At 38.4% G+C, this 21,637-nt stretch overlaps 1 protein-coding gene across 2 annotated transcripts in view; it reads right to left on the bottom strand.

Annotated features, from left to right (window-relative positions):
- MAP3K2 (mitogen-activated protein kinase kinase kinase 2) overlaps window positions 1-21,589 on the bottom strand; it is an 89,121-nt gene extending 67,532 nt beyond the window's left edge. For both annotated transcript variants that reach the window (XM_023621962.2, XM_070240561.1), the window contains exon 1: window positions 21,071-21,589. The gene's annotated coding sequence lies outside the window, so the exon portion shown is untranslated. The remainder of the gene's footprint in view (window positions 1-21,070) is intronic.
- Between the last annotated feature and the right edge of the window lie 48 nt (window positions 21,590-21,637).

The raw sequence follows: 21,637 nt of genomic DNA, 5'->3' as shown, positions 1-21,637 counted from the left end.
ATAAAAGTGCTAGATGGACTCTCTACAAATCCCTGGCTGAGCAGGAAACTGTGGGCATGTGTAGAGATCCAAGAGGGCCAGGTACAAAGTAAAAATTGAGGCACACTTGGAAATTACCTTAAATTTGCACCATCCAATTCATACATATCCACGAGAAGACAGGTAAAGTCTGACAGGCTTAAGGTATTTGAGTGCAACCTCTGCCTCATCACTGACTGAGCACTAAGTTATGAGATCACAGGGTAACCCCTAGGAAACCTGACTTAAAAAAACACAAACAGAAAAACAAAAATAACTAAGCAAACACAAGAGCAGCAAACCAAGCAGTGGGAATAATACATTCCACAGATTAAGTGGAAACAAGTTGGTTCAAAAAAAAATCCAATTCCAGAACTGCTACAATATATTATCTATTATGTCTAGTTCTCAAAAAAGAAAAAAAATTACAAGACATGCAAAGAAAGAGTAAAGTGTGAACCATACTCAAGATAAAAAAGCAGTCAACAGAAACTGAGTCTGGGGAGGCCCAGATGATGAAATTAGCAAAGACTTCAAAGCAGCTATTATAAACATATTTAAGAGAAGTAAAGGAAAATCTGATGAAAATGATTCTACAAATAGGAAACCTCAATAGAGAAAGAAACTACAAAAAAAAAAGAACTAAAATGGAAATTCTAGAGTTGAAAAGTACAATATCCAAACATAAAATGTATTACACGGACAGAAAAATAATTCTCACATGGCAGAAGAAAGAATTAAACTCAATAAAAAAATCAACAGAAATTATCCAACCTGAACAACAGAGAGAAAGAAGACTGAAGGAAAATGAACATTAAACAGGCCAACATATTTTTTTTCCTGCATTTTCTTCCCATATCCCCCCAGTACGTAGTTGTCTATTTTAGTTGTGAGTCCTTCTAGTTGTGGCATGTGGGACGCTGCCTCAATGTGGCCTGACGAGCAGTGCCACGTTCACGCCCAGGATCTGAACCAGCAAAACCCTGGGCCACCGAAGTGGAGAGCACAAAATTAACCACTTGTCCACGGGGCTGGCCCCAAGGCCAACATATTTTAATGGGTGTCCCAGAAGGAGAGATGATTAAAAGGGGCAGGAAAAATACCTGAAGAAACAATGGTTGAAAGCTTCCCAAATCTCATGAAAAATATCAATCTACAGATCCAAGAAGCTCAATCAAGTTACAAAAATTTTATTCTATTATGATACTAGCACTACAACTCTAACAACTGACTTTAAGCCAATTAATGAGACACACCACAAGTCTCACTACCTTACAGCCACCCCTTGCTTCTGATTTTTAAAGATATTATCCTGAATGGCAGCCCCTTTATTTGCCAGACTATAAACAAATTCTGACTCTGAAAAAAATAAAATCTGTCATCACTGATCAGACATATCCTAATTGGAGAATTCAAAAACTCTGAAGACAGTTTCAAAGAGGTATTTCTGTAATAACATTAGTCACCTCTGGCTAAGAGCTGGGTCACTGGGTAGAGACTTTCACTGTGTATCTTTTGAGACCTTTTTGAACTTTGTACCACAATTTCTACTCAAAACTACATAAAATTCAAATTTTTAGTATTCCCAAAACATTTTAAGTAGTAATAAAAGTAATAACAACAATAAATATATAGTTTTCTAAAATGACTAAAGAAAACAATGGTTACCTAGATATAAGAGATTTGGTTAATTCTTAGTAATAACTTAATAGCCATAACTCATATGTAATTTTAAATTGGTTGAATGATCACACCTCATGTAAAGTGGCAATCATTTGCAAACAGACGTACACATCCTCAGAAAAGCAGAGAAAAATCTAATTTCCATCTAGTGGTCCCTGTTGTTATGATAATCATCATATTTGAGATGTATTTGCTTCCTTTCTCTCATCAAGTTCTAAAAGACAAGACTTTTTAGTTAATAAAATGTTTTATCATTTCTTGAATTGATATTTCAAAAGAATACGTGGTTTATTTGGCAAATCATATTTCAGTTTTCACATTTCCTTGGGAAGCACAGGATTACAGTACAATGTTTAGAGTCACACAGAGACTTGTATACAAAACCTGGCCGTAGTTGTGTGTGACTCTGGCCATTCAGAATGCAGAGTATCCATATCCTTGATTATGAAATGAAGATATCAGAAATTATATTCCAGGTTTACTTTAAGCACTTAATAAGATAATATGTATAGCACCAGCACAAAGACCTCACATAGAAATTCTAACTTAAGAAATGTCAGTTCCCTTCTCTCCCTCCAAACAGCTCAGCGCTAAAGGCAGATTACGCCCTAAATAATAAATTCTGATTTTTCTCCTTTTTAAAGTATTACACAGAAATTGAATATATTTGTGATCTCTAAGATTACTTCATACTCATGCACATTTTACCTCTCAATGGGTCATGCTCCCCACAAAAACAAAAAGAGCAAGGATAGTGGTTAAGAGCTCGGACTGTGGAGCCAAAGTGCCTGGGTCTGAAATCTGCATCTGCCACTCACTAGTTGTGTGACCTTATGTAGATGACTCAACCTCTTTTTGCCTTAGTTTCCTTATCTGTAAAATGAAGATTTATATTCATATAATACCATCACTGAATTGCCATGGGAATTAAACAAGTAAGTGGTCACAAACTGCTTAAAAGATGCCTGACATACAGTGATAATTATGTAAATGTTTGTTAAAATTAAGCTGATATAGGAGAGTGACGTCAGCATCATGGCAGAGTGAGCTCTCCCCTTAGACTCTCCCGCCTAAGATATAACGACAAGGATATTCATAAAGCAACAGAGAACACTCACACAACACAAAAGATGTCTGAGAGAACTATTAAGTCATACATCTGAAGGTGGAGGTGCTGAACTGCCCAGAGGAAGTGAAAGGAGGTAAGGAGAATCTCCTCTCCCTCACCCAATGGCAGCAACCCTGGGCTTGGGACTGTGCACACCTCTGAGAGGAAAGGGGGGAGGGGCAGCCCTCAATGGAAACATCTTTGCTCTCCAAGTTCCCTCAGAGCCCATGGGAAAGCCCCACACAAAGATGATGATGAAGTTATTGTCAGGGTGACTTCATCAAGCCAGCATCCAGGGGAGCAGATAGCAAGGGCACAGCGAGAACACCCCAGGGATTGAGTAGGCAAAAGAAAGTGCTTCTCCCCCGGCCCAGTGCTCTAGCTCAGCCGGCCAGCCAGAGCACCCACACAGACAGAGAAGCAGCAGCTGTGAGCAAGCCGTGGATCACAGCAGGCTCAGAATACACAGCTCTTGACCCCCACCCAGTGGAAGCAGGTGGAAGCTCTGACCACATACTATCACTATGCCAAAGCACAAATTCACACCATGAAACAGTATGAAAAAATATATTAACTCTCCAGACCAGAAGGAAGATGACAAGCACCAGGAAATCGATCCTGAAGGCACAGAAATTTATAATCTAAATGACAGAAAATTCAAAATAGCTATCATAAAAAACAAATTACAATACAGAAAGACAGCTCAATGAATTCAGGAATATCTTGACAAAAGAGATTGAAACTGTAAAAACAAACCAATCCGAACTGTTGGAAATGAAAAACACAATGGATGAGACAAAGAAAAATCTGGACTCCCTGAATAACAGAGCTGATTTATAGAGGAGCGAATAAGCAGTCTGGAGGACAGAAACACAGAAATGCTTCAGGTGAGGAGGGAAAACTAAAAAAAAATGAAGAAATTCTTCAAGAAACATCTGACTCAATTAGGAAATGCTACATAAGTATTATAGGTATTCCAGAAGGAAAAGAGAAGGAGAATGGAGTAGAAAGCTTGTTCAAAGAAATAACAGCTAAGAACTTCCCAAACCTGGAGAAGGAGCTGGAAATACAAGTGAATGAAACCAGCAGACCTCCTAACTATATCAATGTAAAAAGATCTTCTCCAAGGCATATAGCAGTAACGCTGGCAAAAGTCAACGACAAAGAAAAATACTTAGGGCAGCAAGGCAAAAGAAAATAACTTACAAAGGAACCTGTATCAATCTTTCAGTGGATTTCTCAGCAGAAACCTTATAAGTTAGGAGAGAGTGAAATGACATATTCAAAATTCTGAAAGACAAAAACTTTCAGCCAAGAATACTCTATCCAGCAAAAATATCCTTCAGATTTGATGGAGAAATAAAAGATTTCCCAGATAAATAAAAACTAAGGGAGTTCATTGGACAAGAAATACTCATGAAGGCCCTCATACCTGACAAAAAATAAAAAGGGGTTACAAAGCCTTCAGAAAGGAGATAAATAGGTAGACAAAATCATAAAATTGCAGCTCTCTACAAGAAAAGGTTAGCCAACACTTAATTATAACATTAAAGATAAAGGGAAGGAAGACACCAAAAATAAATATAATACACTCATTTGAAACACAAACTCACAACACAAGATGGAATAAGTTGTGACAAGAACCACTTAGAAGGGGAAGAGGAAAGGGGTAAAAATGCCTTAGTCTAAGAAAATAAGAGGTTATCAGAAAACGGACTATCTCATCTACATTTTTTTATCCAAACCTCATATTAATCACGAAACAAATAATCAGAAGAGAGATACAAATGTTTAAATTAGGAGAAAACTAAGAAAACAAGCATATAAAACTACCTAACCAAATTGGTAGTCTGAAATACACAGGATGAGAAACAAAGGAAATGCAGAAGAACCAAAAACCAGTGATAAAATGGCAGCATTAGGCCCTCATCTATCAATAATCACTTTAAATATAAATACACTGAATTCTCCAATCAAAAGACACAGAGTGCAGGATGGATTGAAAAACAAGACCCAACAATATGCTGCCTCCAGGAAACACATCTCAGCTGCAAAGACAAACACAGACTCAGAGTGAAGAGATGGAAGGCGATATTCCAACTTTATGGCAAACAAAAGAAAGCAGGTGCCATACTTAGACAAAGTAGACTTCAAGACAACAGAGGTAAAGAGAGACAAAGAAGGCAGTATATAATGATAAAAGGAACACTCCATCAAGAAGATATAACACTTACAAATATCTATGCACCCAACACGAGAGCACCAAAGTACATAAAGCAACTATTAACAAATCTAAAAGGAGATATTCACAACACTACAATAATAGTAGGGGACCTCAACACCCCACTTACACCAATAGATAGATCATCCAGACAAAAAGTCAACCGGAAGATAGTGGAATTAAACCAAAAACTACACCAGATGAACTTAATAGATATATACAGAGTACTCCAACCAAAACAGATTACACATCCTTCTCAAGTGCACATGGAACATTCTCAAGGATAGACCATATGTTGGAAAACAAGGCAAACTTCAATAAATTTAAGAAGATTGAAATAATACCAAGCATCTTTTCCAACCATAATGCTATGAAACTAGAAATAAACTACATGAAAAAAGCTGGGAAAGGGACAAAGATGTGGAGACTAAACAACATGATACTGAACAACCAATAGATCACTGAAGAAATTAAAGGAGAAATAAAAAAAAAAATCAGGAAACAAATGGAAATGAAAACACACCATACCACCTCATATGGGATACAGTAAAAGCACTCCTAAGGGGGAAATTCTCTGCAATACAGGCTTATCTTAAAAAACAAGAAAAATTCCAAATAAAGAGTCTCAAACTACATCAAACAGAATTCAAAAAAGAAGAACAAACAAAGCCCAAAGTCAGTAGAAGGAAGGAAACAATAAAAATTAGAGCAGAAATAAATGAAACTGAAACAAAAAGACAGTAGAAAGCACCAATGAAACAAAGAGCTGCTTCTTTAAGAAGATAAGTAAAATTAACAAACTCTTAGCCAGGCTCACTAAGAAAAAAAGAGAGAAGTTTCAAATAAATAAAACTAGAAATGAAAGAGGAGAAATTACAACGCATACCACAGAAATACAAAAGATTATAACAGAATACTATGAAAAACTATACACCAACAAACTGGACAACATAGCAGTGGATAAATTCTTAGACTCTTAGAACCTCCCAAAACTGAATCAAGAAGAAATAGAGAATCTGACTAGACCAATCACAAGAAAAGAGAGTGAAACAATAATCAAAAACCTCCCCAAAAAGAAAAGTCCAGGACCAGGCAGCTTCCCTTGAGAATTCTACCAAACATTCAAAGATGATTTATTACCTATCCTTCTCAAACTATTCCAAAAAATTAAGGAAGATGGAACACTTCCTAACACATTCTATGAAGCCAACACCACCCTGATACCAAAGCCAGACAAGGACAAAACAAAGAAAGAAAATTACAGCCCAATATTGCTGATGAACACAGATGCAAAAATCCACAACAAAATTTTGGCAAAACCAATACAGCAATACATTAAAAAGATCATACACCATGATCAAGTGGGTTTTATACAAGGGATGCAGGGATGGTTCAACATCCGCAAATCAATCAATGTGATACACCACATTAATAAGGAACAAAAACCACATGATCATCTCAATAGATACAGAGAAAGCATTTGACAAGATCCAACATCCACTTATGACAAAAAGTCTCAATAAAATGGGTATAGAAGCAAAGTCCCTCAACATAATAAGGGCCATATATAACAAACCCACAGCCAACATCATACTCAATGGGGAAACATTGAAAGCCATCCCACTGAGAAGAGGAACAAGACAAGGATGCCCACTCTCAACCCTCCTATTCAACACAGTACTGGAGGTTTTGGCCAGAACAATTAGGCAAGAAAAGGAAATAAAGGTAATCCAAATACGCAATGAAGAAGTGAAACTCTCACTCTTTGCACAGGACATGATTTTATTTATAGAAAACCCTAAAAAGTCCATCAGAAAACTATTAGAAATGATCAACAATTACAGCAATGTTGCAGGGTACAAAAATCAACTTACAAAAATCAGTTTCATTTCTATACTCTAATAACGGGCTAACAGAAAGAGAACTCAAGAACACCATCCCATTTACAATCGCAACAAAAAGAATAAAATATCTAGGGATAAATTTAACCAAGCAAGTAAAAGACCTATTCAATGAAAACCACAAAACACTACTGAAAGAAACTGAGGATGACATAAAGAAATCGGAAGATATTCCATGCACATGGATTGGAAGAATAAACATAGTTAAAATGTCCATATTACCTAAAGCAATCTATAGATTCAATGCAATCCCAGTCAGAATCCCAATGACATTCTTCACAGAAATAGAACAAAGAGTCTTAAAATTCATGTGGGGCAACAAAAGATCCCAAATAGCTAAAGTAATACTGAGAAAAAAGAACAAAGCTGGAAGTATCACAATCCGTGGCTTCAAAAAATACTACAAAGCCATAGCAATCAAAACAGCATGGTACAAAAACAGGCACACAGATCAATGGAACAGAATTGAAACCCCAGAAATAAAATCACACATCTACGGACAGCTAATCTTTGACAAAGGTGCCCCCCAAGAACATACACTGGACAAAGGAAAATCTCTTCAATAAATGGTGCTGGGAAAACTGGACAGCCACATGCAAAAGAATGAAAGTAGACCATTATCTTTCCCCATACACAAAAATAGACTCAAAATGAGAGAAGACTTGAAGGTAAGACCTGAAACCATAAAATTTCTGAAATAAAATGTAGGCAGTACACTCTTTGACATCAGACTTAAAAGAATCTTTGCAAATACCTTATCTACCCAGACAAGGGAAACAAATGAAAAAATAAACAAGTGGGACTCCATCAGACTACAGAGCTTCTAGAAGGCAAAGGAAACCAGGATAAAAATGAAAAGATAACCCAACAATTGGGAGAAAATATTTACAAATCATATATCCAAAAGGGGTTAATCTCCATAATATATAAAGAACTCACACAACTCAACAACAACAAAAACAACCCAATCAAGAAATGGACAGAGGATATGAAGAGACATTTCTCCAAAGAAGATATACAGATGGCTAACAGGCACATGAAAAGATGCTCATCATCACTGATCATCAGGGAAATGCAAATCAAAACTACACTAAGATATCACCTTACACTCATTAGAATGGCTATAACCACCAAGACAAAAAATAACAAACATTGGGGAGGATGCAGAGAAAAGGGAACCCTCATACACTCCCAGTGGGAATGCAAACTGGTGCAGCCACTACGGAAAACAGTATGGAGATTCCTCAAAAAATTAAAAATAGAAATACTATATGACCCAGCGATCCCACTACTGGGTATCTATCCAAAGAACATGAAATCAACAATTCAAAGAGACTTATGCTCCCCTATGTTCACTGCAGCATTATTCACAATAGCCAAGACGTGGAAGCAACCCAAGTGCCCATCGACTGATGACTAGATAAAGAAGATGTGGTGTATATATATATATACACAATGGAATACTACTCAGTCTTAAAATAGGACAAAATCGTCCCATTTGCAACAACACGGATGGACCTTGAGGCTCTTATGTTAAGCAAAACAAGCCAGACAAAGACAAGCACCACATGATTTCACTCATATGTGGAAGATAAACAAACAAATGGACAAAGAGAACAGTTCAGTGGTTACCAGGGGAAAGGGGGTGAACGGGAGCATTTATATGGTGATTGACAAATAATGTACAAGTGAAATTTCACAACGTTATAAACTATTATGATCTCAATAAATAAATAAACACAAAAAAATTAAGTTGATCTATTTAGTTTTGTGTTTTTTTCCTCTCAGTTCTTAATCCGTAACTGAGGAAGCTGAGGAATTTGTTTTAAATGCCTATAAATCTTAATTCTTTTCTACATCCTATTAACTTATCTTAAAGGAGAAGAGGGCAGCTCTTAAATCAATACTCAACAAATTTAGGCTTTTTTTAAAACTCTCAAATCATTGTAGGCTGATATAAATATGGTCTTCATACCCTGATCATCACTCTCTAATATTTCTATCAGGCACTGGAAAGAAAAAACTCGTAACTGGTTTACCAAAAACATTACTCCACATTCACTGACAATAATGATAACAATGGCTCTCAGTGCCCATTTCCTCATCTGTAAAATGGGGACAGTAACTGTACCCACTTTAAATGATTATTACAAGATTTAAATGAAATATTTGTAAAGCACTGAGAACAATACGAGTGCATAGTGAACACTCAAAAAATATAATAAGAGCTATCATTTATTAAGTTCAGGATTGGAACCCAGATAATCTTGTTCAGAATCTACTTTTACATTCTACATTACATTGCCTCTCATGTGTTTATTTATTCAACCAACATTTAACGCATGCCTACTGTGTACCAATATGCTCCCCTCACTAATCCCCTGGATTTTAAAAATGACAAAATATCAAACTATAGTTATACTTTAATATTGATATAATAAAATCATGACCAGGGTTATAGTCAAAATAGGATCATATTGAGCACACTCATTCTGCTGGTAGGACTGAACACTTTCTGTTGCTTATCATATAAATCAAAACTCCCAAATAAGATCAAACATAGTACTTCTTTTGTGTGTGAGGAAGATTGGCCCTGAGCTAACATCTGTGCCAATTTTCTTCTATTTTATGTGGGACACAGCCAAGCGGTGTTAGGTCCACTCCTGAGATCCAAATCTGGGAACCCCGGGGCCGCCTAAGCAGAGCGTGTGAACTTAACCACTACGCCACCAGGCCAGCCCAAACACAGTACTTCTTAATCAGAACTCCCAAGTTAGTATATATTGCCAGAACCTCAAACCTCAAAATAAAACCTTTAAGGCTAGCCAATTTTCATCAAATCAATTTCCATAACCTCTTTCATCTACATGCTTTGTAACAACATTACATGTGTGCCTGGCTGTGTCTTCATTATACAGGAAGCTCCTGGAAGGCAGGAAACAGTACCTACCTATCTTTATATCTTCTACAGCACCTAAAAGCACTTTGTACATCACTAGCCTATTAACAAGTACCTAAATAAACAAATCTCAAATTTGACTCTCCTTATGACCACAACATAACACGGCACACATGCGTTTCAGTCCATCTAACCTTCTTGCTTTCCCAAGGGACTTTACAGATCCCAGTTCCTGAGCCTTGGCTCCTGTGTATCCCTTGAATGCCCACCTCTCTCTCCTCTTTAGGAATTCTTACTCCTAACATCCATCTCAAAACAACTTATTCAGGAAACCTTCTCCAATTAACTTAATTGCCCCTCTGACCACTTTGCACTCCATTTCCCCGAATTCTGTGCATGGTATCCTATGTATCCAACTTGGAATTTCTTAAAATTTTTTGCCAACTGTTGCTTTTGTCATGTTTTCGTTAGGCTAAGCTGATATCTACATATTTTCCCCACTGGCTCCTATTAATTAATTTTCAAAAATAATTTTCAAAACCTTTTCCATAGCACTGCCTGTGTGGTACGACTCTTCACAAATTCTTGATTTTCTCCTTCTGGGCATATGAAAATACTGAACTTAGCTCACTGTTCAACTCAGGTACAGCCACAAGACTTCTTTAGGCCAATACCTTTGGGTGAAGAAGTGAATGTTTCTTCCAAGTTAAAGCTTTAAAAGCCAGCATATGCTTTGACAAGTTCTATTTTCCCTCTGTCCTGGTGTGATACTGTGATTTATAATAAATATGTATTTCGTCTTCATCCCCATTTCTGGCACAGAGCTCCTAAAACCCTTGGAATTTCCTAAGTGGTAAGAACAATGTAGGTGTCTTTTGACATCCATAGCAAATTCTTTTAAACCACACCTGAGTTTAAGTTAATGGCATGACTTGTGAAAAGCACCTAGTGATGGAGGCTGGCTGCCAGGGGGAACCAGTCACATGCTTAGAGGTTGGAACTGTCAGCCCCATCCCTTGGCCTCTGGGAAGGAGGAGGGACTAGAGATTAAGTTCAACCACCAATGGCCAATAATTTAATCAACCATGCTAAGGTAATGAAGCCTCTCTTAGAAGCCCAAAAGGACTGGGTCCAGAGAGCTTCTGGGTTGGCAGACACCTGGAGGGGTTGAGAGAGTGGCACATCAGGAGAGTGGCACACTTGGAGAGAGCATGGAAAATCTGCACCCCTTTCCCCATACTTTGCCCTATGTATCTCTTCCATCTGGCTGTTAGTAAATTATGTCCTTTTTAATAAACTGGTCATCTAGCAACTGTTTTCCTGAATTCTGTGAGCCATTCGAGCAAATTAATTGAAGCCAAGCGGGGGCGGGAGTGATGGGAACCTCTGATTTATAGCCAGTCGGTCAGAAGCACAGGTTACTACCTGGCCTTCCAACTGGGTCTGAAGAGGAGGGCAGTCTTGTGGGACTGAGCCCTTAACCTGTGTGATCAGACACAATCTCCAGGTAGTGTCAGAATCAAGTTAAATTGTAGCACACCCTGCTGGTATCACAGAATCGCCTGGTGGATGGAAAACTACACACACACATATTTGGTGACCAGAAGCGTCAGAAGTATTGAGTATAAGATAAAGGAAAAAACATGGTGTGTCTTTTTCTTTACATCTGGCAACCAGTAATGTTACAGACAGTGAGGTTCCAAATGGAGGATGCAAAGCTGGACCCGAAGTAAGGACGACAAATGTGGATGACGATAACAAAATAGAGTAACATATGTCAAGGCTTCTAAAATGGAGCTGGGAGGCCATTAAGAAAGTGAGGCTTACGTACACATACCATGTCCACCACCAGATATTAAATGAACTTGTGAACTTTACCTGACAGCAGAGCTCACATCTTGAAACACATCCTCATTCCACGAATGGACAATCTGCCTAGATACAACCCAAGCACCAACTACAAGCTGGCGAGTCAGCTCACCTCATGGCAGAACCGATCATTAGCTGTTCAACGTAAATCTTCCTAGGCCTGTGTCCTTTGCCTTTATAAACCCATGCACCCTTTGTCTTCCTCAGAGCACATCTGAGTTTCTACTTAAATTTGTGTCTCAAATAAACTTTTTGTCTCTTTTGCAGTTTATGCCTCTTACTCATTGACACATGTTGAGTGGAAGTCCCCCAACCAACGCTCAATGAACACACAGCATGAGCAAAAAATAAAGCTTTGTTATTTTAAGCCACTGAGATTTGGGGGTTATTGTTCATAGCCTATTCAGAATGATACAGTCTAAAATTTAATTTTAAAAAAGTCACACTGAAAATCCCTAATGTTCATTATATTTATTTCAAGAAATTTCATCAACTATCTGATCAAGTACATTAAACTCTTCCATATTACCTCTCTTAGAAACCAGAAAAATAAACACACTTCTCATATCATTTATTTAAAATAAACCAATTTATTTTCATCCCACTGAAAAGTGTATATAATACAATAGTCTCTCCTTATCCAAAGGAGATACATTCTAAGACCCCTAATGGATGCCAGAAACCACAAATAGGATCAAACCCCATGAATGTTATGTTTTTTCCTATACATATGTATTTAAGGTCCAACAGGAAACATGAATTTCTTTTTCCTTCTTCACAATTTCACGGATATACTGAACAACCAATGGGTTGTCAAAGAAATAAAGGGAGAAATCAAAAAATATTTAGAGGCAAAGGAGAATGAGAACACACCATACTAACTCTTATGGGATGCAGCAAAAGTGGTCCTAAGTGGGAAATTTTTAGCAATACAAGCCCACGTTAACAAACAAGAACAAGCTCAAATAAATTATCTTAAACTACACCTAACAGAATGAGAAAAATAACAAAACAAGAAAAAGCTCAAACAATCTTAAACTACACCTAACAGAATTAGAAGAAGAAGAACAAACAAAGCCCACACTCAGCAGAAGGAGGGAAATAATAAAAATTGGAACAGAAATAAATGAAATTGAAACAAAAAAGACTGCAAAAAGGGTCAATGAAACAAGGAGCTGACTCTTTGAGAGGATAAACAAAACTGACAAACCCTTAGCCAGACTCACTAAGAAAAAAGAGAGAAGGCTCAAATAAATAAAATTAGAAATGAAAGAGGAGAAATTACAACGGATACCACAGAAATACCAAAGATTATAAGAGAATACTATAAAAAACTATATGCCAACAAACTGGATAATGTAGAAGAAATGGATAAATTCTTAGATTCTTACGACCTCCCAAAACTGAATCAACAATAAACAGAGAATTTGAATAGATCAATCACAAGTAAAGAGATTGAAATAGTAATAAAAAACCTCCCCAAAAATAAAAGTCCAGGACCAGATGGCTTCTCAGGAGAATTCTACCAGACATTCAGAGACAATTTATTACCTATTCTTCTCAAACTAGTCCAAAAAATTGAGGAAGATGGAACACTTCCTAACACATTCTACGAGGCCAACACCACCCGGATCTCAAAACCAGACAAGGACAACACAAAGAAGGAAAACTACAGGACAATATTGCTGATAAGCATAGATGCAAAAATCCTCAACAAAATTTTGGCAAACCCAATACAGTAATAAATTAAAAAGATCATACACCATGATCAAGTGAGATTCATACCAGGGACACAGGGATGGTTCAACATCTGCAAATCAGTCAATATGACACACCATGTTAACAAAAGGAGGAATTTAAAAACCACGTGATCATCTCCACAGATGCAGAGAAAGCATTTGACAAGATCCAACATCCATTTATGATGAAAACTCTCAATAAAATGGGTATAGAAGGAAAATACCTCAACATAATCAAGCCTCTTATTCAACGTGGTACTAGAGGTTTTGGCCAGAGCAATTAGGCAGGAAAAAGAAATGAAAGGAATCCAAATACGCACTGAAGACGTGAGACTCTTGCTCTTTGCAGACAACATGATTTTACATACAGAAAACCCTAAAGAATGCGTCGCAAAACTATTAGAAATAATTGACAACTACAGCAAAGTTGCAGGATACAAAGCCAAGGTACAATTTCATGGATAGACGACTCATTCTTACCACAGATCTCAGCAACCTCAGCATACGATTTTTTTCCTCTCCTTATTAAATCGAGATCTTTCACCTTTTCACTTAAAGGAACCACTTTACAGCTTCTCTTTGGCATATCTGAATTGCCAGCATCACCACTCTTGTGCTTTGGGGCCATTAGGTAAAATAAGGGTTACCTGAACACAAGCACTGCAATACCATGACAGTTGATCCGACAACCAAGATGCCTACTCAGTAATAGGTGGGTTAGCATATATGGCATGGATACACCAGACAAAGGCATGATTCACATCTGGGATGGGATGGCACGAGATTTCACCATGCTACTCAAAACGGCTTGCAATTTAAAACTTATGAATTGTTTATTTCTGGAATTTTCCATTTAATATTTTCAGACTGTAGTTAACCGTGGGTAACTGAAACCAAGGATAAGGGGGGCACTAGTGTACACATAAAATCATGCAAGTTAACCAAGTATTTTTCAGAACTCTTTGACTTAGCGATTATAAAGGATGAGAGGTGAGAATAATATCTGAAATTGAGTATATATTTTCTTTAATCATGTTGGCCCTACCCCAGGAAGATTCTAGTACACACAGTTCCATAGAGAGTGCTGTATACAATGACAGTATGTAAGCAATGTGGAGGCAAAAGAGAAGGCTAGCAAACCCTTGCTCTAACTAGAAGAGCCATAAAAAATCCCCAAGTCTACTCTGTGATTTGAGCAAGATTCTTAACACCTCTGAGCCTGTTCCCTCACCTGTAAAGTGAGGATAATATAATCTACCATAATTACTACGAAATTAATGTGTCAAGTTTCTGGCACATAAGAGATGCTCAAATATTACTTCTCCTTCCTTCCAAGATACATTTTGAAATTTATAGAAAATTGTATGGTAGCCTCAATGCCAGAAGACATGCCTTTATAAAGCAAAAACAGAAGCCAAAGGAGAGACCAGACTGAGACGCAAAATAAGGATGAGAGGAAAAAGGAAATCAGCAAGATCAAGGATTGCCAAGATAACAGAGATTCAATTGAAGAAATAAAATACCCATGAGATGAAAAATATTTTTTAATACATATTGGAGGGTATAAAGAACAGAATTTTCAACGTGGCTATGGAGGTCAAACCCAAGAATCTCTCCTAGAATGCAAAATAAAATAACAAAGAGATGACAATATTGCTAGACGATGACAAATATGGAAGACGGAGAATGAGATCTAATTTAAAAACTATACACATTGCCAAGGAACCAGAATATTGAAAGAAAAAAAAGGGGGGGGGGGGGCAGGAGGTGGACACAAATGGAAAAAAAACCTGAAGGAGCTGAAATAAAATTGAGATATTATGACTACGTAGCTTTGAATCCTTTGTTTAAATATTTGTATAATACATAAATCCATATACTCAGAGATAGAAGGCAAGGAAACAATATTTTCTTATCCAAATTCCTTAACAAATTTGGCAAATTAACCAGCACTCTCCATTCTTTCTATAGAGTCTTGATAAACTGCTGAACATTCACCACTAGTTAAGCTTATTTTTTACCAAACCAGTGCATTTCTGCTCCCATCAACTTACCAAGAACTAGATATGTTTATACACTTGTTAAAATAATTACATAGTTTAATAGTACATAAACCTATGAAATTATGTGAAACGAGTTGTTATTTCTATGAAAATGAAGTTCAATGTTTAGACTCAAAGACTAGTTACCAAAAAAATTGTCATTAAAGTAGTTACCAAATAAATTGTTATTAAAGTAGGTATAGGTGAGTAAACTGTAAAAGACTAGGGGAAAAATGATACAACTCTAGATGGATCATGTACTCAGACTGCTTTATACCTCCATGTTTTTTTAAACAAAATAAAGTATTTAAGATAAAAACATGCTATTTTTATTCCTCTCATATTAATTTTTTTAATTAAACTGAACACCATATAATTACATTAAATAAGAGGGCTTCCATGTACATCAAAATAGACGTGAACTCTGTGGACTATGGGAGATTTTACAATAACTGATAATGTTTTTTGAACACATTACACACTAGGCACTACACTAAACATATCTCATTTAAACCTCACAACAAATCTGTGTTAGGTACTAATATCTATTTTATAGATAAGGAAAACGAGGCTTAGAGAGGTTAAACAGGAGAGCTGGGACTCACATTCAGCTCTGACTCCTAAGTTCATACTTTTAACTGCTTACTACTTTTATTTTCTTCTGTATCTTTTCTATGTTTTTTTCAATAAACATTATAAACACAATCAGTTAATGTATAGGGTTTGCTAATTGAGTTCAACTGTTGCCTCCTCTTCAGGGCCTGCTGGAAGTGCCCTCCCCACCCTGGGACATAGTCGGTACTCCATGAATGATGATGATATTACTTTGGTAAAGCATATCCAAGATTCTGGTTGCCCTGATAAAGCAGAGAGGTGGCAGGGTGCAGTCGTTAGGAGTACAGATTCTGAAGCCAGAATGCCTGCATTCTGTCCCAGCTCTACCATGCACGAGTGTGAACATGGCCAAGGTATTTATTGTCTCTGTGCTTCAGTTGCCTCATCTGTAATATGGGTATAACAATAGTAACTAATTCATTGGGCTGTTAATAGGAATTAAATGAATATCTTCAAAGTACTACTTAAGCAGTGCCTAGAATAGAGAAATTGCTTAAGTGTGCAAAATAAAATAAAACAAATAATACCGGAAGAAAGAATAAAGAAAACTCAACCGTAAATTCAGAAGAAAAATTTTGTAAATCATCAGTGACTTGGTAGGCATCACCTTTCAAGAATCTTAGAACACTGTAAAAGGAGGTCCCTTCTGTCAACTCTCTGTTCATTTAATAAATATTTAGCTCCAGGCATTGTGCTAGGTGTTGGGGCACCAAAATCACAAAACACTGCCTCTGTCCTTGAAGAGCTAACTTCCTAATGGAAGACACTGACATCATTATAGGGCAATGCAGTAGGTACTATGGTAGAGGCAGGTGCACAGTGCTTGTGGAACATCCTGCCTGAGGTAGTGGCAAAGAGGGGACCTAATTTGGGAATTATCAAAAGAATAACGATACAGTCATATCTTAAACTGTTCTTTTAATTTGTCATTATTTAATTATTAAAGTCAACACTAAATGACTACTGCAGAAATAGGGGGAAACATTACCTTTAGAAAAAACTGCTGAAGTTTATAAACCACAGAGTGCTTTTTAAATTTATGGTACTATGACTATCAAGCAAAGCACTCTTGAGAACTTATAAGAATGGCACTGTGCTACTTACAGGAAGGACTCAAAACAAGATTTTATTCTATCCTATCAGTTGGGAAGACAAAGCATAACAAAAAAATTAAGCACAATCTAAGAGTTAAGTAACAATAAAGGCAACAATACAAGAGATGTTACAAAACAAATATGTGATTAACCACCATGAGAAATGCAGTCAACCAACATTTCCAATAAATCTCAGGGATATTCAAGACAAAAGACAAAATTACACAGACAAGATGCATATAAATGTGTGTGTGTGTGTGTAAGCAGATACAGAGATATACCTCACACAACACTCGAGAATAAGGAAAAAGCTTTTTTATTTCCATATATACAGTCCATCTTGACTTACAAAGGAGACGTATGGAAAAACTTCATGTAAACTATTCCATGAATTAAATCGTATTTTTAATGAATGAGAAGGTGTTACTTAAGTAAATTCTACTATGAACCCTTGTATAAAACAATCACCAACTAAGTGTCAGATAGTTACTTGGGAAATAAATTCAATTTTGTATTATACATATTTGATTTATTTCTGTCTAGCTTAACTAAAATGAGATTCACCTCTAAACGTAACCAACATGCCTCCTTATCAGAAATTCATAAATGTATATTAAATTAATCATTATGAAATGAGAACATGCAGTGAAGTTTAAAAAGTTGTAATTCTTGAACTTCACATAGTGGTAGAATTAGGACTAGAATTTACATCTTCTGACTCACAGGCCAGGGCTCTTTGTATGACACCAGAAAATAGTTTTCTCAAAATGTTTTTCAGTAAATCCACTCTTCTCTTATTGTATTTCTGGTTATTCCTGTGCAACAAATATTGGCTAAGAAAAACTTAAACACGTGCCTTGAATGAGAGTACAGGAAAAGACAGGCATTGAATTTTGCCTATTTTTCTCAAGCCAGGTTTACTTATATTCGTAAAAGAAAATACTTGAATTCATAACTAAAAATCTTAAAAATCTGCAAAATCAGAATCTGATTAATATAGCTGCATAGGCTATTTTACATTCCTGTGATTGTGTTTCTATCTATAGACCAACAAAAGATTAACACTGAAATTCAAAAGTTAGCCTGACAAGGATCAGCAACAGATGCTGATTATTGGTGAAAGATTATCAGAGAATAGGCTAGCACCACAGTGCAAATTTATCATGCCACAGATTACCTGCTAATTGCAGTGGGGAAAATATTCCTTACCTTAACCCCCATAACCAAGTGATCAAACTCAGCGTCACAAAAAATGGGACTTGACAGTATGTGTCTCCTGATGGGAAGCAATATGAAGTACCAGCATCACTAAGCAGTTATTCTTGCCCAAATATTTAATTTGAAACTAATCAACCTTTTAAACCTAGTTCACAGTTAGCTAATACAAGGGTTAACAGAGGAGCACACTAAATGACACCATAGGAGAAAAATTCAGACCAACTGAGAATGTGACTTATTTTATAAGACAACTGGCCTGATCTCTTAAAAAATATCAACGTCGGGGCTGGCCCCGTGGCGGAGTGGTTGGGTTCGCGCGTTCCGCTGCAGGCGGCCCAGTGTTTCGTTGGTTCGGGTCCTGGGCGCGGACATGGCACTGCTCATCAGACCACGCTGAGGCAGCGTCCCACATGCCACAACTAGAAGAACCCACAGCGAAGAGTACACAACTATGTACCGGGGGGCTTTGGGGAGAAAAAGGAAAAAATAAATCTTTAAAAAAAAAAAAAAATATCAACGTCATTTTAAAAGGGGGAGGTGAGGGTGTTCTAGATTAGAAGAGATCAGGAACTTAACCAAAAGCAGGGAATAAACCTTGATGGGATCCTGGTTTGGTGGGATTGGGTGCAAAGTGCCATAAAGGACCTTTCGGTACAAATGGGGAGATTTAAATATGGATGGATACTAGATTACATTAAGGAATTATCAATAAGAAACTATTAACTAATTATAAATAAGAAAATATTAACTAAAAAACTTAACAAGAATGGTATTTTGGCTATATAAGAAAATGTCCTTTGGAGATGCATGCTGACCTATTTAGGGGTGAAGTGTCAAAATGTCTACAGCTTAGCTTCAACTAGTTTAGCCAAAAATAATATACACGTATTTACAGATAAAGGAAATATGGCAAGATGTCAACAGTTGTTGGATCCAGAGGGTCATCATATGGATGCTCACTATTACCAATTTCCTATATGCTTGAAATTGTTTCATAATAAAAAGTCAGGGGTGAGGGGGAGCCCAGAGACTTCCAATTCTACAAGGAAAAAAGGTCAACCTGAACCCAAAGCTGTGGGAACTGTAAAGAACCAAACATGACTTCATCTTAATACAGCATCTATTAAATATAGCTTACCCTTTTGGTAGCAATAAGATAAACTAGGAATGAAAGCTCCACCTAAAACACTGCTTAAAAGATTAAGTCTATAACGCAATTATTTAAGATTAAGCCTTTAACAGCTAGTTCTCTTAAAAGAGACACATGGAGAGCATGACTAGATAACCATTCTATAATGATATCATATTCAACATAATTCAAGACTCAACATATGTTTATATTTTTAACCAAACAAATAAATCTGTGCCCTATCCACTTGTTAACTCTATAATTTGACCTTCTGTCTACAGCCATTACAAAGACATTCAACTACAAATTTCCTTAAACCTGATAATATACCAGAGAAAATTATAGAGTAATTGGTCACCAACAGATTTCTTAAACATTTGCAACAATGCATACAGCCTCAATTACTCAAAGGAATTTATCAACAATTTCTTTTGTAAAGAGAAAGGTAAAGGCTCTTTACTTTTTCATTAACCATAATCAAAGAAACAGTACACGCCAATGCTAAAATGACAATTGTCGGTTAGTTTATAAACACTGATTAGTCGCTACACACAATTGAAAGAAAAAAAATCACATTAATATTGTAATCACACACAATATTGTACACATTAAATTTTGACACAACTCAGAAATATTGCATAACACAACGCACAAATTACTAAGTGTGTTGCCATTGCCACATAATCCAGCAACAAATTTTGCAATAAGGAAATCTCAAGCAAATAACCCAACTGCGAGTTCCCTGTATGCATTAAGAACAAACTGCACAAGTAAAATTGAAACTTTTCAAGAAATACGCAGTGTTATCAAATATATTTCTTTGTGATAAGAGGGGAAATTTTTCTGTTCAGTCCTACTGCAAAATAGGAAAAGGTGCCAGGAACCATCTTTTAAAAGTAATTGAAAAAAAAACAGAGGCAAGTAAATTATATCTACCTATGAATTTAGAATTTACTCCCAGGAAGAAACTCTGCATCCATCCTCATTTTCCTCAAATATTTATTTTTGCAAGATGCAGAAATACAGTCCTACAGAAAAGACATCACATTCAAATCAAGGCCTCTCAGATTACCAGCTGCATGACCTTGGGCAAGTTCCTTAATTTCTCTGAGCCTCATTTTTTCATCTGTAAAATGGGGAGGCCCGTACCCACCTGCCTCATCGGGCTAAGACGAAGCGACACAATGCACGACCCCCGCCGGGCGCGCAGTAAGCGGAAAGCGCTAGCTAAGCGTTCCGCACAGAAAGGAGGGAATCACCCTCACCAACAGACGACCACGCCGCGGCCGCGCACAGACGAGCCCCGTTCGCTTACAGCAGGTAAGAGCCCTGGTCTCCCAGGGACCAGCAGCAGTCCCCCCGCGAAAAGCCCTGCCGAGAGCGCGTCTGACAGCCACCGGCCCAGCAGTCCGTCCACTTCGCTCAGACCGGCCTTCAGGACCGACGCAGGGGGCCCGAGGCCCGCCCACCCGGAGCAGGGCAACCCCCTCGCGCAACTCCCGCTCCCACCCCCGCCCCCCACACGGGCACGTACCGGCCGCTCCGCGGGGACGTCGGCAGCCGCAGGCCCGAGGAGGGGCCGCCGCCTGGAGCCCGCCCCTCCGCCCCCGCGCGGCCTGTCACCGCGCCCCCCGGGCGGGGGAGGCCGCGGCCCGGGGCCGGAGGGGCGCGCGAGCAGTCAGGCGCGGGCGGCGGGCCAGGCCCGTCCCTCCTTCACATGCAGCCCGGGCCGGGCGGGGGCGGGCGCGGACCGTCGCAGCCGGCCGGTGCTTCTTGCCGCCGCGGCCCGAGGCCCGCGGGAAGCTGGGCAGGAAAGGAGGAAGCCGCAGGCCGGGCGCCGCCGGAGGCCGGAGAAGGAGCTGGGGCGGCGACTCCGCGGCTAGGGTGCCGGGCCTCCCGGTCGTCGTCCTCGTCGTCGTCGCCGCCGCGGGCCGCGCGACCCCCGAACGCCGCACCCAGCGGCCGCACCGCCCTCCTCAGGCGCCGCCGCTGAGGGCAGCCCGGCCGCCACTACACACCGACCCGTGACGTCGAGCGTAGAGCGACGCACGTCACGGCCGGCCCCCTCGAGCGCGCGCAGCCCTCCGCCCGCCGGGGGCGA

The sequence above is a fragment of the Equus caballus genome, chromosome 18 (genome assembly GCF_041296265.1).
Source record: "Equus caballus isolate H_3958 breed thoroughbred chromosome 18, TB-T2T, whole genome shotgun sequence".
Lineage (NCBI taxonomy): Eukaryota > Metazoa > Chordata > Mammalia > Perissodactyla > Equidae > Equus > Equus caballus.
The sequence above is the reverse complement of the archived record's forward strand: the minus strand, read 5'-3'. Positions and strand labels throughout refer to the sequence as shown.